Source organism: Eschrichtius robustus, chromosome 17 (genome assembly GCF_028021215.1).
Source record: "Eschrichtius robustus isolate mEscRob2 chromosome 17, mEscRob2.pri, whole genome shotgun sequence".
Lineage (NCBI taxonomy): Eukaryota > Metazoa > Chordata > Mammalia > Artiodactyla > Eschrichtiidae > Eschrichtius > Eschrichtius robustus.
In genome coordinates this window covers 50,460,920-50,479,206 of record NC_090840.1, presented here as the reverse complement: position 1 = coordinate 50,479,206, position 18,287 = coordinate 50,460,920, and the positions used below count along the sequence as shown (strand labels likewise).

Sequence of the window (18,287 nt, the reverse complement as noted above, 5' to 3'; positions counted from 1 at the left end):
GCTTTTTCCTGGAAGCACCACTGTGTTTCAAGGCAGAAGGCCAGGATTCAAGTCCTGGCTCCTGAGACCCCTAGCTGTGTGATCATGAGTCTGCTCTTATACTCTCTGGCTTCTTGGTTTCTTCCTCTGTGAGAGGGATAGTAATACCTGCTTACCTACTGCCCAGTCAACGGGTATCTATAGAATATAAAATTACACTCCAGGTACCAAGCTAGATGCCTGGAGCCAGCAGCCTCTCGTAGCTTACATTCTAGTTTGAAATTGGACGTGAACAAGTAACTGCAAGTGTGACATTGTCACAATGGAAAACTTCCCAGACGTATGGGCACATTCACCAGGGCACCTAACCTAGGCTGGGAGGTCAGGGAGGTTTTCCTTGAGCAAGCTGTTTGAGCTGAGATGCAGAGGATGAATAGCAGTCAGACAGATGAAGTGGAGGGGTGAGAGCTGGTCACGGTAAAGGCACAGCGGTGAGAAGACTCAGTGGGGGACGATGTCGTGTGTTGAACCAAGAAGAGGACACAGTGACCAGGAGCACAGAACCACACGGGGAAGGTGGAACAGACCATGCTTAGCCTCATGGGCTGTAATAGATGGATTCTAAGGGAAACAAAATGTTAACTAAATGTTAACATCTCTTGGGCCAGGTGGCCTGGTCATCACCTTATGGTTATCATCTCATTTATCTCTCCCAACAGCCCCAAGGTCACATAACTATTTAATGGTGGAGCCAGAACCCAAACTCAGGCAGCCTGTCCCAGCCCCCTCCCGCTGTAATGTGCTTTATATAAAAACTCTGCAGACCCGAAGGCAGTAATGCCACTGTCATATATGGACAGTTTCAACCCGAAAGGAGTCGTTTCTCCCTAATCTCTTTTGGATAGTTCTATTTTTGTAGAAGGTGTTTCCCAAGGCCACAGAGAATGTGAAAATAAAGAAAGAAATCAGCTTCTTTTTAAAGAAGCTCCTGAGGAACAAATGATTCTTAGTCAGGCTGTTTCTCTCTCCGGTCAACATCCTGGCAGGAAACTTCCAAGCAAAGAGACTTGCGAAGGAAGGAGTGTTTTCCTTGCCTATAATTTGACTTCCTGTTTTGCTTTCCAAAATTTGCATAGATTATTAAAATGCTTTTGGGAAAAGTGGGTTGTTTTTTCATCTTTTCCATGAGACAAGATTTATGTTGGTGAGAGATCAGCCACAGGAATTGCACAGGACCAGCTAGCTTGAGTTGCCTGGATATAAACTCGGCTACCTCCTCTTTGAAGCCTATTCTGTGTCCCTTCACCTGTTCACTTAGAAATACCCACTCCTTCATATGTGCTCTCACTCTGGCCCCACGTATTCCTGTGGCATGTGGTCAAACTTATTTTTTTATGTGCCTGTCACTCTACCAACTGTCAGCTCCTTGGAGGCAGGAACTGTCTGACTCATGTGTTTATCCCAATGCTTACCAGATGCCCAGCACACAGCAGCCACTCAATAGATGCTTATAGAATGAATGAGCAATGACTGCTTGAAGGGTAGCAGCCTTGAGTTAGTGCCTACTTTGTGACAAGCACTATGCCAGTGGTTTGCATGCACTGTCTCTTTAAATTCTTATGAGTCTGCTAGGCAGTTTCTCTTATTCCCCACCTTTCAGATAAGAAAACTGGGGCTAAGGGAGCTAAGTAAATCACACAGGTAGTAAACAGCTGAGCCAGGAGTCAAGCTCAGGTGTTCTTTCCCATTATATCTCTTTGCCTCTTCCCTTAAAGTGGCAGATGAAGGAAGTCAGCAGTTCAGAGCCTTTGCTGATCCTAACAGATACTGATGAGTTTTTACAAGCTGTCTCCTATTTGGCATGATAAAGCTTGCTTTTGGGAACTCCAGCAGGATGAGGTTGTGGACACAATAACTGCCTTGATTTTCTGCGATCTTTCCTAGAAGAGGCTGCATGGAGTGGGGGACGGAAGGTGGCTGTGGGTCAACCAGCCAGGGTTCAGATCCTGGTTCTGTCACCAGCTGTTTGACATTGGCAAGGTGTTCAGCAGCTCTGTGTCCCTCATAGAGGGACAACCACACCTACTGCCCAAGAAAGTGAGGAGTCCATCAGAAGTTTCAAGCAGAGTTGCCGGCGCCCGGTGAGTGAGCACTGTATAAATGGTAGCTGTCTTTAATATGAACCTGCCCGAGAGGTGCCAATGTCACTGCATGAGTGGCCCTGGCTAGCCCTGTCTTCGAGCTTTAGCAGGCTCAGGGCATCAGGCACAGCTCAGTCCCTCTGCCTGGAACACCCTCCCCCTTATCAACTCAGATGGCTTGATCCTCTACAAGACACCTTCCCTTACCTCCTTTAACCCTGCTGCATGGTTTGTTTGTTGTTTATTTGGTGGTTGATTGGTTTCTGGTTGGTTGTTAGTTGACTGGTATAAGGGGGATCTTGGAATCTTGACATAAGCCAGGGGATGGCAAATTAGAGTCTGCAGGCCAAATTTATCCCTCCCCCTGTTTTGGGCCACAAGATAACAAAGGTTTTTACATTTTTTTTTTAGTGTTTTTTTGTTTTTATAATTTATTTATATATTTATTTATTTATTTATTTATTTTTGGCTGCATTGGGTCTTTGTTGCGGTGCGCGGGCTTCTCATTGCGGTGGCTTCTCTTGTTATGGAGCACAGGCTCTAGGCGCATGGGCTTCAGTAGTTGTGGCTCGTGGGCTCAGTAGTTGTGGCACACAGGCTCTAGAGCACAGGCTCAGTAGTTGTGGCGCATGGGCTTAGTTGCTCCATGGCGTGTGGGATCTTCCTGGACCAGGGCTCAAACCCGTGTCCCCTGCATTGGCAGGTGGATTCTTAACCACTGTGCCACCAGGGAAGCCCAGGTTTTTACATTTTTAAATAGCTGAAAACATTTTTTAAAAGAATACCATTTCGTGACAAATGAAAATCACATAAAATTCAAACTTCAGTGTTCATAAATAAAGTTTTATTGAACTCAGTCATGCTCGTTTGCTTACGTATTGTCTACAGCTGCTTTCCTGTTACAACGGCGGAGCTGAGCAGTTGCAACAAAGACTGTATGGCCCCTAAAGCCTAAAATATTTCCTGTCTGGCCCTTCGCAAAAAAAGTTTACCCATATCCAGCATAAGCAAATAGCAGCAGAAATACCTGACCAAACCTCTTCCCTTTCCCCCGCCTCACCCCATCCCCCAAAACAGCCTCAGTTCAGAAATCCTTTCTGATTAACAAACTGCAAATACTCCCTGAGAACTTTACAGAGTGCACACCATTCTTCACACTTTGATTTTTATTGGACGTAATCACACCTGAGCTCAGCGCAGAGGGGAGAAAACAAGGTGGAAGTAAATGAGGAAGACAAAGAAAGGGAAAGAGGGAGAAGACTAAGCAAAGTCATAAAGAAATTTGTTCCAAACAAGCAATAACACCAGTTAGAGAAGATGATTAACTGAGCAAACGTTGTTGAAACAATCTAGTATTTACTCAGCTGAGGAACTGACCAGTTAACAGAGATGAACTCAAAACTCCTGGCAAAATTTGCCTGTTCCAGCACATGAGCTGAGGAGTCAGGTCTCTCTACGAGAAGTCACTGAATCCCTTACGAAGAAACAAGCAGCAATTTCAGTGGTAAAACCTTAATGTTAAAAGACTATAATAATCAACAAGGAAAGCCTACATGGAAAAAAGACGAGGATATTATTTTTAAAAATAGAAATTAAGAAGTATACACATTCACTTGATTAGCATAAATCTTATTTTTTTGAGAGAAAGAAAAACCCCAGCGATGGTAACACCAGAGAAGATCTGGTTTTATCCTTGGAGCCTAGGGACCTCATAGCAAGATTTCTAGGCACAGGCATAGGGATGGTTAAAATACCAGAATAAGCCCAGCAAGGCATTTCTCCTTTTTAAGATGAAGACCAGAGATGAAGACCACAGGCGCACAAGTGTTTGCCAAAGTCGAATCCCAGTGGGCTTTGTTTTTTCCGAGTATGCACTTGATACAGATGAGATCTGTAAACTAAAGAGGACTCACTGAGGGATGTGAAAAGCTGAAAAATCTCATTTCCTCACCTCCAAGGTACCTGCTAGTAACAAAAGAAGATAAAAAAGGAGAAAGCAGAAAAGCAAAAAGCAAAGCAGTGCAAGCAAAAAGATGCATGCACCCCAATGTTCCTTGCAGCACTATTGACAATAGCCAGGACGTGGAAGAAACCTAAATATCCATCAGCAGAGGAATGGATAAAGAAGATGTGGTACATATATACAATGGAATATTACTCAGCCATAAAAAAACAAAATAATGCCATTTGCAAGAACATGGACGGACCTAGAGATTGTCATACTGAATAAAGTAAGTCAGATAAAGAAAGACAAATATCATATGATATCACTTATATGTGGAATCTAAAAAAAGGCTACAAGTGAACTTATCTACAAAACAGAAATAGAACCACAGATGTTGAAAATAAACTTATGGTTACCAGCGGGTAACTGGAAGACTGGGATTGACAAATACACACTATTATATATAAAATAGATAACTCAGAAGAGCGTACTGTATAGCACAGGAAACTCTACTCAATACTGTGTAATGGCCTATATGGGAAAAGAATCTAAAAAAGAGTGGGTATATGTATATGTATAGCAGATTCACTTTGCTATGCACCTAAAGCTAACACAACATTTTAAATCAACTCTACCCCAATAAAAATTATAAAACAAAACAAAATGAACAAAAAAAGGTGGTACAAACAAGAAGAATAGTACACCAGTTGCAATGCTCTCCACACCCTGGTTCATTCAGCATTTGCTTGTGCTCCTGGCTCTCCCAATCCAGGGGTCCTTCATCTCCCATTTGGAAGAGTTTGTTCACAGGTTTATGCAAAAACTGTAAAGGGCACCCCCAATGGTTGATTTCCACCAATTAAATAGCAAAAGGGGAAGAGGAAAATTAAAAGGAACCATTCTAATCAGTACTCCTGCAGACTGTCAAGGTGACAAAAAAACAAGCTAGTCTGAGAAACTGTCACAGCCAGGAGGAGGCTAAGAAGCCATGACGACTAAATGTATTAGTGTCATGGATGGGGTCCTGGAACAGAAACAGGATACTGGGTAGAAACAAAAGAAATCCGATTAAAGTATGAACTTTGGTTAATCACATATCAGTATTGATTGATTGTGACAAATCTACCACAATAACAGGAGAAAACCTTGTGCAGGGTATATGGGGACTCTATGCATTAGCTTCACAACTTTTCTGTCAATCTAAAGCTGATCTAAAAACATAAAGTTCATTCTTCCACGGAAGGAATTATTCATTCAGTGAACATTTAGCAAATGCCTACACGTCAGGCACCCTGCCATGAGTCTCACTTGAAGTCTGGAGTTTCCGTGAATTTGCATCCTCCAAACTTCCCAATTGTCTCGTTACAGAAAGGGTTAAAGGAGTAAACTGTCCCCTTGACCTTGCAGTAACCAATGTCAGTGTTTTCCAAAGGTAAATAAATTCACTGTGAGATTTAATGGGTGTTAGAGAGAGAGGGAGAAGAGGGGTCATCTCTGGTTCAACAAATTTCAGAGAAATTAGGTTAAAACAAATTAAACACGTTTCTTTATTATAGTACCTCTCAGAGCCTTTATTTTGCTTATGCATATTGCAACTATCCAAAAAAGATCTATAGAACGCAGCATTTCCCCAACTTATTTAACTATGAAACTCTTATTGCAGAACACTTTTGGGGACTAGCTTCCTCCTGAAAATACTTTGGAAAACACTATGCAATCTAAAAAGAGGACTAAAATAGCTGAAAACTACTAAAGGAAAGGCCTGATACAGTGAATTTAAAAGAAAAACTATGAAAATGATCTCGTTAGTCATTACTGATTTTTAACGGGTTGCCTCAGGGACCTCAAGAGCCAGAAATTCTGCCAAACTAAGTGCTGAAAATTTTTCATTTTATGCCCAAGGCCTTAAACAAGAGCCTAATGGACTGTGTATCTTGTTAAATGTAACTGCATGAGGAAACTATTAACATTAGGCTCAGTTGATGTCCTTTGTGGCTGAACAAAAGGCATTTGTATCTCAATCCTTTGAAAAGTTACACAGATTTGGGTGGGCAATGAATATTTGGTCGAGATTGGTTAATGCAGAGATGAATAAATCATCCCTATCTTGGGGAACAAAGACAATTCAGTTTGCAAATAGCTGCAGACACCCAAATGTACCTTGGACAGCTAGAATCTTAGGAACTCATTTATGGAAACTGTACATTTTATTCCTTTAGACATGCAACTTTCTGAATCTAAATTGCATTTTAATTTAATCAGTTTGGGCAGTTGTATCTCTTCAGCAGAGATTAAAATAATAATAGGCTCAGACCAGGGGTGGGGTGTGGGGGGGTGGTTTCTTACAAATTTGTTTCAAAATATAACAGATGACAGGGGATAAGACTTGACTCTTGACAACACAGGCTTTGTTATGGGATACAGAAGTAGCATTTTTACCAACCTCTGACTGCCTTTAGCACAGTCCTTGAAGAATTGGAAAAATCTTGCTTGAGATGAAATTTAAAGGAGCAGAACAATAATTGTTGAGGAAACAGAAGACCTGTGATAGCAGAATAGGGTAAGGAATCAGAATTCAGCAGAAAGAGTGCAGACTTCCTCGAGGGTGAAAGAGTGGAAGCTGAGTAACCTTTGGCAAGTGACTTTTGGAACCTCAGCTTCCTCATCAGAAAAATGGGAACAATAATATCACATTTGCAAGGCTGTTGTAACAGAGACAGTGTTTGCAAGGTGCCTTTTATGGTACTAGACACCTACTATACCCTTAGTAAATGTTTACTCTAATAAGAAAGTACCATGTTCAATCTTAAACAGCAGAGTTTAGCAAGGATTCAAGCAAGTACTGGAGCATCACTACAGAACAACTGGAAACCATGTTTATAAGAAACAGAGGAGGGAAAATTTTTTCGGCCAGCTAAAAGTGAATGCTGTATGGAAAGAACAGCTCAGTTTGCATCAGCAGGGTTTTGGAAGGCAGGCAAGACTAATAAACGTTTAGCCTTTTGGCATAACTGAACTCAATTACAGTGGTTCTGCTTAAGTCAAGTTTGTCAAATGGGCTTCTCTGTACTTCTCAGATCAAAACCTTCTAGAACTAGTAACTTGCTAGACTCAAATAAGAAAACGATTGGATCCTCAAAAATGATACAATGAAAGGGAACCAAGGAAATGTTTCCTAAAGTACATTCTGCGTGTTGTTCAGTGGGGAAAATCATGGAATTATATAATTTAGGAGCTGTTGGGTTAAACAAAGTTAAACCAGTTTCTAGGCTCCTTTGAAAAGTAATGCATATATATTCAACACATGATAGAAATTCAAACAGTAGAAAAGCGCATAAAATGAAAAGTAAGATTTCTTCTCACTTCACCTTCTGTCCCCCAGTTCTTCACAAAATCAAGAATTGTACCAGTTTCTTGTTCTTCCGGAATCATTGTACACATTTATAAGCATCTTATTTAATCAATATATAGCTAGACATAGGTAAATAGCTTACATAAGTGGTAGCACACTAAACACACTTCTGCATCTCTCTTTGTTCACTTAATATATCTCGGGGGAAATATTGGTTCACTTGGATCAGTAGTTTTCAACTGGGGGTGATGTTAGATACATCTTTGACTGTCACATCTTGGGGGGTGTGGGTACCACAGGCAACCAGTGGGTAGAGTTCAGGGATGCTGCTGAATATCCTACAATGCACAGAACAATCTCCTACAATAAAGAATTATCTAGCCCAGAACAGCAATGGTGCTGCTGAAATCTTGGTTTAGATCTATATTATTCTTTTTAATGGGCACATACTATTCCACTATATGGATGAATCATAATTTATATAACCAGTGCAATATAGTGGTCGTTTAGGTTATTTCAAGTCTTTTATTAGAAAAAAAAATCTGAAATGAATATTCTCATGCAATTGCAGAAGCATATCTATAAGATAATATTCTGTAAGCAGAAGGGGGGAGTCAAAGTTTGTGTGTATTTTTATCATAAATATTGTCAGTCGTCCTCCAAAGATAATATAGCAAGTTACATTGCCTTCAACAATGCATGCAAATTCCTGTTTCCTCATATCCTACCCAAAACAGTTTAGTAACATAATTTTCTTTATTTGCCAATCTGGTTTAAATAGTGATAGTTTTAAATTTTGTGTTTACTTATAAGTGAACTTCAACTTTTTTTCATACATTTAAAATCCATCAGTTATTTTTGTAAACTATCTGATCAGTTTTATTTAATGCAACACTCCTCAGAGACTTTAATATGATCATCTGTATTGTGACTCTCCAGAGATAGTGTTCAACATTTCCCAACTTTTATCCTTATAACCTTATTTTTAATAAATCACTTTCAGTAAACATGGTTCTATAAAGCATTCTTTGAAAATTACTGAAAACAAGATACCAGAATAAAATTGACTTGTGAAAGGACTTTGAAAATTGTCCAAAGAATGTGTAATAGTGATAATTATTTGGTGGCATTTTTAGCAGATCTGGAAACCCCTAACTCATGGTTAGAAGCAAGATCAATGAAAACTTGAGTTTATAGACCCCTGTCAGTACTCATCAGGATTCTTTTCCTTGCAGACTAAGATCCAGTTGACTGAAACCCAACCAACTCAAACTAAGCTAGGCAAAAACCAAACCAAATCCAAACAAAAAAATTTATTTGCTCATATAAATAAACTTTGGGAAGGTCTTCGATTAAGCTGTGCCTCAAGCATAAGAGGTGCCAAGAACTCAGACTGTGAGGTTTTCCTCTCTTGCTCTCTCACTTTTCCCTGCTCCTCTATTCAGCTTTATTCTTTCAGCTGAGACACTAGTTGTTTCCATCCCCAGTATTTCACTACTTCACCATCAGAGAGATTGAAACACTTGCTCTCAGGCCCCAGGTTCAGAAGTACCGGGGAAGAGCTGGCTTATTGCCCATCTCTGAGCCAAACAGTGGTGCCAGGACCAGTAACCATGAGGAGGCTGAGCACCCATTAGTACCTCGTGATGGCAGTAGGGGAGGAGCTTTACCGAGAAAAAGCACAAAGAGTGGTTCTCTTTCACCAATAGATGACATGACATCCCCCATGTTAACAGAAGAGACTGAGAAACATCCCTGGAGAATATAATCATCATGAACTAAGTGAAACTTGGCCAAGAAATTTAAAAGAATTTAATATTCAATGTCCTTTTGCAGCTTGTACAGATTTGCTAATGTTAAAAACAGCATCAGACGCTGGAAAAAAGGTTCTTAATTCACTGGATTTGGACAGGTGAAGTAACAAATAACAAAAGGATTGCCAGCTGTGGTCCTTATGTAGATTTATAAGCAAGCCTTGCAAGATACAGAAAACCAATTCTCTGCTTCACATTCAAACGGCTAGAATAGTACCCAACGGGGAAAACTGGACTACTCAGTACAATAGTTTGAGCATTTATAAGTTGTATTAGCTTTCTATCCTCCCCGCCCCCCCCACTTTTTAAATTGAAGTATAGTTGATACTGTGTTAATTTCAGGTTACAGCAAAGTGATTTAGTTATATACACACTTTTTTTTCAGATTATTTTCCATTATAGGTTATTACAAGATATTGAGTATAGTTCCCTGAGCTATACAGTAAAACCCTTGTTGCTTATCTATCTCATGTATAGTAGTTTGTATCTGTTAATCCCATACTCCTAATTTATCCCTCCCCCCTCCCTTTCCCCTCTGGTAACCATAAGTTTGTTTTCTATGTCTGTGAGTCTGTTTCTGTTTTGTATATAGATTCACTTGTATTCTTTTTTAGATTCTGCATATAAGTAATATCATATAATATTTGTTTTTCTCTGTCTGACTTACTTCACTTAGTATGATATCCTCTAGATCCATCCATGTTGCTGCAAATGGCAATATTTCATTCTTTTTTATGGCCGAGTAATATTCCATTGTGTGTGTGTGTATCATATATATATATATATATATATATATATATATATATGTAATCTTCATAAACCAATTGTCTGTTGATAGGCACTTGAGTTGTTTCCATGTCTTGGTTATGATAAGTAGTGCTGCTATGAACACTGGAGTGCATGTATCTTTTCAGATCAGAGTTTTCATCTTTTCCAGATATATGCCCAGGAGTGGGATTGCTAGATCATATGATAACTCTATTCTTAGTTTTTTAAGGAACTTTCATACTGTTTTCCATAGCAGCTGCACGAATTTACATTTCCGCTGACAGTATACAAAGGTTCCCTTTTCTCTACACCCTCTCCAGCATTTATTATTTGTAGACTTTTTGAAGATAGCCTTTCTGACCAGTGTGAGATGATACTTCATTGTGGTATTGATTTGCATTTTTCTAATAATTAGCAATGTTGAGCATCTTTTCCTGTGCCTGTTGGCCATCTGTATGTCTTCTTTGGAGAAAGGTCTATTTAGGTCTTCTGCCCATTTTTTGATTGGGTTGTTTGGTTTTTTTGATATTGAATTGTATGAGCTGACGGTATATATTGGATATTAACTTCTTGTCAGTTGCATTGCATCATTTGCAAATATTTTCTCCCATTCCATAGGTTGTCTTTTCATTTTGGTGATTGTTTCCTTTGCTGTGCAAAAGCTTTTAAGTTTGATTAGGTCCCATTTGCTTATTTTTGCTTTTATTTCTTTTGCCTTGGGAGGCTGATCTAAGGAAATATTGCTACAATTTATGTCTGAGAACGTTTTGCCTATTTTCTCTTCTAGGAGTTTTATGATGTCATGTCATATTTAGGTCTTTAAACCATTTTGAGTTTATTTTTTTAAATGGTATGAGGGAGTGCTCTAATTTCATTGAATAACATGTAGCTGTCCAGCTTTCCCAATACCACTTGCTGAAGAGACTGTCTTTTCTCCACTGTATATTCTTGTCTCCTTTGTTGTAGATTAATTGACCATAGGTGTGTGGGTTTATTTCTGGGCTCTCTATTCTGTTCCATTGACCTATATGTCTGTTTTTGTGCCAGTACCATGCTGGTTTTTTTTTTCTTAAAGTGTTTTTTTTTTTAATTTATTTTTTGGCTGCATCAGGTCTTAGTTGTGGCACATGGGATCTTTTGTTGCGATGTGTGGGCTCTTCATTGCAGTGCACAGCCTTCTCTCTAGTTGTGGCACGCGAGCTCAGTAGTTGTGGCACCCTGGCTTAGTTGCCCTGCGGCATGTGGGATCTTAGTTCTGTGACCAGGGATCAAACGGGTGTCCCCTGCATTGCAAGATGGATTCTTAACCACTGGACCACCAGGGAAGTCCCATCATGCTGTTTTAATTACTGTAGCTTTGTGGTATTGTCTGAAGTCTGGGAGGGTTATGCCTCCAGCTTTGTTCTTTTCCCTCAGGATTGCCTTGGCAATTCTGGGTCTTTTGTGCTTCCATATAAATTTTAGAATTATTTGTTCTAGTTCTGTGAAAAATGTCATGGGTATTTTGATAGGGATTGCCATTAAATCTGTAGATTGCTTTGGATAGTATGGCCATTTTAACAATATTAATTCTTCCAATCTAAGAGCATGGGATATCTTTCCATTTCTTTGAGTCATCTTCAATTTCCTTTATCAATGTTTTATGGTTTTCAGCATATAGTTTTCAGTTTTATAGTTAACTCTTTGGTTAAGTTTATTCCTAATTTTTTTGTTGCTGTTGTTGTTTGTTTGCTTTGATGCAATTTTAAATGTTTTTTACTATCTTTTTTTGATATTTCATTTTAGTATAATTGTAAGAAATGCAACAGATTTCTGTATACTAGTCTTGTATCCTGCTACCTTGATGAATTCATTTATTAGTTCTAATAGTTTTTGTGTGGAGTCTCTAGGGTTTTCTATATCGAGTATCATGTCATCTACAAATAGTGACAGTTTTACGTCTACCCTTCCAATTTGGATACCTTTTATTTCTTTTTCTTGTCTGATTGCTGTGGCTAGGACTTCTAATACTATGTTGAATAGAAGTGGTGAGAGTGGGAATCCTTGTCTTGTTCCTGAATTTAGCAGGAAGGCTTTCATCTTTTCACCATTGAGTATTATGTTGGCTGTGGTTAGTCATAAATGATTTTTATTTTGTTTAGATATGTTCCCTCTGTACCCACTTTGGTGAGAGTTTTTATCATGAATGGATGTTGAATTTTATCAAATGCTTTTTCTGCATCTATTGAGATGATCATGTGGCTTTTGTCTTTTCTTTTGTTAATGTGGTGTATCACATTGCTTGATTTGCATATATTGAACATCCTTGTGACCCTGGAATGGATCCAACTTGATCATGGTGTATAATTCTTATGTCTGTTGCTGGATTTGGTGTTTTTTTTTTTAATGTCTTATTATTTTCAGTAGCTTTAATTATATATTTAAATTAGAATCCCTGATTCTTAAAAACCTTAATTTCCAGTGACAACCAAGAGGCAAGTAATAGTTACCAAAATCTGGAGAAACTATTTTAGATGATTTTTAGAACATAATTATTCTTATGGTTTACCTAAAAGCTCTTATCTCATTTATATTTAAAGTTTCATCATATCAAGTTATTTCTCTTGCTGACAAATTTGCAACAGATATAACAAGATTTCATTTAACTTTCATTAAACCTAGGTGCAGTGAAAGTACTATACTTAATGTTGATGGCTCTAAAGACATGTCTATATTAATTAGATCAACAAACAAACATTAATACCAGGTATTAATTTAATACTATGTATTTTCCAGTTCACATGAACCTGAAACTCATTTAGCTTAATTTCTCTTGTATTTAGAATTGTTTGGTTTGTAAGTGCTTACTTTTCTTTAAGCCAATTAAATAGAAATCATTTACAGATTAACCTCAGCAATGTTATCCAAAGTCACAAACACGTATAAATAGACAAACAAACAGAGAGACATCATAGTTCTCATTTCAAAATTTCATCCCTGAGTCAGGTACAGCAATGTAAAACCCATCAGTTTACAAAAGAGGTTGGATTAAAGTTGGTTTTCTGGCAGATGGAGCAAATCAAGCTCACTTGTCTAGATGGCTAAACCCTTTCTACTAATATTTATGCAAAACAAGTCAAGTTCTAAATTACTGTACCCGCTTTTTCAAAATTTGCATTTTAAAAAGATGGCAGAGGTAAGGGTTCTTGAGAAGACCAGATAGGACATTTGTATCTCAAAGATACAGGCAAGTTTCTCCTAGGATGACTTTGTTTCCCCTTTGTTTAGTATTTACAGGCCTCTTAAGATCTCCCATATTTATTAGAAAATCAATCAATTTGTTCCCCACTGTCAATGTTACCCAGGCCCCTGTGGGGAAATCAGAATCAGATGCCTCAAGTGCAAGGAAGTCTGCTCTCCTCTTACAAGATATTGGGGCAAGGGAAATTGCCCCGGTCCAAATTGGGTGCCCTGTCTGGTCTTAGATGGTGATGCTAAACCAGGTCCCTGTGCCCCGGAGGTTACCATAGAAAGTTCTATTTGATCCCCTTGAGTAGGGGAAACAGGAGGCAGTGAATATGTTGGCGGCATGGGAGGGGGCAGTTGGAACAACTGCCAGTGCAGCCAGCTCGGCCATTGGGGGAGCTGGATAGGCTGGAGGGGGGTTTCAGTTTTGAAATAACATGTCCCCACTCTCATTTTTTTCTATTCACTTGTAGAACAGGTTTCCCCTTGGGTTTCCTTTCAGATCCCTGCCCATAAGGTGGCAGCCCTCTGACTCCTTTTCCTCCTGATGCAATATAGTATAAATGCTCCTACATATGGAATCTCATCTCTTTTCCCTGCTCTTTTTTTTAAACATAAACTTATATATTTATTTATTTTTGGGTGTGTTGGGTCTTCACTGTGGTGCACGGGCTTCTCATCACGGTGGCTTGTCTAGTTGCGGAGCACAGGCTCTAGGTGCGCAGGCTTCAGTAGTTGTGGCACACAGGCTTAGTTGCTCTGCGGCATGTGGGATCTTCCCGAACCAGGGCTTGAACCCATGTCCCCTGCATTGGCAGGCGGGTTCTTAACCACTGCGCCACCAGGGAAGTCCTTCCCTGCTCTTTTGCAGAACATTTCTAGCTGCGAGATTGTGTAATAATTGAGTGAGCCATTCAGGGGCCATCGTTCTTCTGATCCTAACATATATTGGGTCCACACCCTATTACAATAATACATCATGTCTTTCTTAGTCATAGGCTCACGGGTATGTTTTGCCCATTTATCTAATATATTCCCCAAAGGGCTCTCCTTCAGGATAGATATTTTCCACTTTTAAAAGTTTGATAACACCAAGACAGAAAAGACGCAGACAAATTCCAACACAAAAGGCACAAATTCTAGCACTGATGCACACAAAACCAAGACAAAACCAAGACAAGACCAACGAACCAGTTCCCAGATCGGGTAGACTTACCCTACAAAACCAACGAACTAGTTCCCAGTGAACCGGTTCCCAGAATCAGGTAGAGTCCAACAACAATTCCCCCCTCCAGCAGGGTACCCCCACCAGATTGGCCTTCCCATAAAGGAAAAATTCAGACTGAGGGGGAAATATGTTCCTAGCGTGCATGCCAGAGTGACTTACCCTCCAGAATCGAATCAAGTCCGTCGACTTGTAGCCCCAGATGGAACCGAAGTTCCCCAAATGGAAGTTTGTCGGTTCCTTGCCTCAACTGCCAAGTGCTGGGGTAGCTGGTGCCGCTTCAAGGGAACTTTGAAGGGAGGATCCTCAAGACAATGGTCCTGGCAGCTGCTAGGGCCCTGCCCCAATATTCCCTGAGCGGGGCCGTTTAGCCATGAGCAGCAAGGCTCCTGGCTGGCTAAGCCAAATTTGCTACTGAGTCCAAGCTCGCTCTGCTCGCTGGACGACAGGCTAATGAATCGGAGACGAGGTGTTGAGGCAAAGGAATACGACTTTATTTGGAAATCCGGCAGACTGAGAAGATGGCAGACTAGTGTCTCTGAAAAACCATCTTATCTGGGTCTGGATGCCAGTTTCTTTTATAGAATCAGGGAGGGAGAGGTGGTGAAGAAGTAAAGTAAAAGGGCCATCAGTCTTGCAAAACATCTCCTGGAATCTAGATGCGGTTTTGTAATAGCTTTCTATTTGCTGCTGTAACATTACCACAAACTTAGTGGCTTACAGGATACAAATTTATCTTACAGTTCTGGAGGTCAGCAGTACAAAATGGGTCCCAGTGCTAAAATCAAGGTGTTGGCAGGGCTGCATTCCCTTCTAGAGACTTCAGGGGAGAATCTAGCCCAAGCAGGAAGGACGGTCACAGAGAGGACGGTGGCAGCTCAGGGGACACGAAGGAGAAGCCGGGGGCAGAGTCCATCATATACTTCAAGACAGAGGCCGCCCTGCCACCCACATCCCAGGACATAAGCTATTTACCCAAAGGCAAAGTGGCCGACACCAATGTCACGCGTCAAGCACTACGGGGCAGCAAGGCGGCTGTGAACCGGCGGAGCGCGGACGCGCCCCCAGCCCCGCTGCCCTGCACCAGCAGCAGCCCCTGGGTCCTCGAGCAGATCCTGTGTCTGCAGCAGTAGCAGATCCAGCTCGCGGAGCAGATCCGCGTGCAGGTGAACCTGTGGGCCTCCCACGCCCTCCACTCCAGCGGCGTGGCCGGAGCCAACTCCCTGAAGACACTGGGCGGCCACGTGTCCCAGCAGGCTTCGGAGGCTGTGGCTCTGCTCAGCCGGAAAGCGGGAAGCCCGGGTTTGCCCCCTGGACACCTTGAAACCAGCCAAGCTACCTCACACCAGCATCCCTTCCGCTGCCAGCTCCGTGTCCCCGGGGTTGACGCCCTTCGCCCTGAAGCCAGATGGGACCCAGGTGCTCCCCAACGTCCTGTCGCGCCCCTCGGGGGCATTGCTACCTCAGGCCCCAGGCTCTGTGCACGGCTCTCCGCCGTGGCATTAGACCCGTCCAAGAAAGGGAAAGGAAGCCACCGAGTGTCTCCCCGGTACATGTCAAACCCAAGGACGAGGTCCTCTACAAGCACAAGAGTACGTACTGTAGCAAGGTTTTGGGGACTGATAGCTCCTTGCAGATCCACCTCTGCTCCCACACTGGAGAGAGACCCTTCGTGTGCTCTGTCTGCGGCCACCGGTTCACCACCAAGGGCAACCTCATGGTGCACTTTCATCAGCATCCCCAGGTGAAGGCAAACCCCCAGCTGTTTGCCGAGTTCCATGACAAGATGACGGCAGGCAGTGGCCTTCCCTACGCGCTCTCTGGCCCTGTCTCCGTAGATGAATCTCTCTAAGGAGAGCCCGTCCTTGCGACGGGGACCCCCAATTTAGTGCTACCTCAGACTCTTCGGGGACTAACCCCAAGGACCTCATGGGTGGCCCGTCGCCCAACGACCTGCAGCCCAAGCCTTCTCCGGAAAGTGAGGATGGATCCATCCTACGTGGGGTGGGGCTAAACCATAATTCCCCGAGGGTTGGTGGCTTCCAAGGGAGTGGGACACCCGAGCCGGAGTCAGAGACCCTGAAATTGCAGCAGCTGGTGGAGAACATCGACAAGACCACCACCGACCCCAACGAATGTCTCATATGCCACCGTGTCTTAAGCTGCCAAAGTTCCCTCATGATGCATTACTGCACCCACACCGGGGAGAGGCCGTTCCAGTGTAGGATCTGTGGTCTAGCCTTCTCCACCAAAGGCAACCTGAAGACGCACCTTGGGGTGCACCGGACCAACACGTCCATTAAGATGCAGCATTCGTGCCCCATCCGCCAGAAGAAGTTTACCAACGCAGTCATGGCAGCATATTCGGATGCACATGGGTGGTCAGATTCCCAACATGCCTCTGCCGGAGAATCCCTGTGACTTTATGTGTCCCGAGCCAATGATGGTCGGTGAAAATGGCAGTACAAGCATTGTCTGTCATGATGATGTCGAGAGCATTGATGTAGATGAAGTCTGCTCCCAGGAGGCCCCTGGCAGCTCCTCGAAGGTCCCCATGCCCCTTCCCAGCATCCACTCGGCATCACCTACTCTAGGGCTGGCCTCGGTGGCTTCCCTAGATGCCCCAGGGAAGGCGGGTCTCACTGGTCTTGTCCTGCAGTGACAGAGCAGCCGAGAAGATGGTTCAGTGTAGAGTGATGACTTGACCAACGACCCTTTCTCCTCAGTGATGGGGGACCAGGAGTATCCGAGCCGAAGTCCAGATGTCCTGGAGACCATGTCCTTCCAGGCAGTCTCCCCAGCCAATAGCCAAGCGGAGAGTGTCAAGTCCAAGTCTCCTGATGCTGGTGGCAAAGTGGACAGCTCGGAGAACAGCCACACTGAGATGGAAGGTCGGAGCAGTGGCCCACCGACATTTATCTGAGCCCAGCCAACCTATGTCAAAGTTGAAGTTCCTGGTGCATTTGTTCATCCCACAACCATGTCCCCAGGTATGATACCCTTGTTAGCGGTCCAGCCCCGAAGACAGGCCAAGCAGCACGGCTGCACAAGGTGCGGGAAGAACTTCACATCTGCGAGCACACTTCAGATTCATGAGCAGACTCACACCGGGGAGAAGCCTTTCGTGTGTAACATTTGTGGGCGAGCTTCTACCACCAAAGGCAACTTGAAGGTCCATTATATGACGCATGGGGCCAACAATAGCTCAGCACGCCGTGGCAGGAAGCTGGCCGTCAAGAACACCATGGCTCTATTAGGAACGGACAGAAAGAGGGTCTCCGAGATATTTCCCAAGGAAATCCTGGCCCCTTCAGTGACTGTGGACGCTGTTGTGTGGAACCAGTACACCACCATGCTCAGTGGTGGTCTGGCCATGAAGACCAACAAAATCTCCGTGATCCAGAGTGGTGGCATTCCCACCCTCCTGGTGTCGCTGGGGGCCAGCTCTGTGGTGAATAACACCGCTGCCTCCAAGATGGATGGCTCCCAGTCAGCCATGAGTGCCGAGGTGGAGAAGCCGGGAGCTGCCGACAGTGTCCCCAAACACCAGTTCCCTCACTTCCTGGAGGAAAACAAGATGGCTGCCAGCTAAGCTACAGGAGAGCGCACGTCGAAGGAGCAGTGCAGTGACCTCTCTAGAACTGTACCTTTTTTGCTTGTTTTTCTTAAAGACCCCCATCTCCTCCAGTTTTCTTCCTGATGTGCAAATAATGTTTTGAGTTGTGACCGCAACCTCAGGCACATCCTACAATCACAATGTTGCTATGCTGCTTTGCAAAAACAAACAAACAAAAAAGAAAAAACAAATCATACTAAAACAAATACAGACTAGTATTTT

The 18,287-nt window shown here is 42.6% G+C and overlaps 1 pseudogene; it reads left to right on the top strand.

Moving 5' to 3' along the window:
- LOC137751047 (sal-like protein 4) overlaps window positions 1-18,041 on the top strand; it is a 77,341-nt pseudogene extending 59,300 nt beyond the window's left edge.
- Window positions 18,042-18,287: the final 246 nt, after the last annotated feature.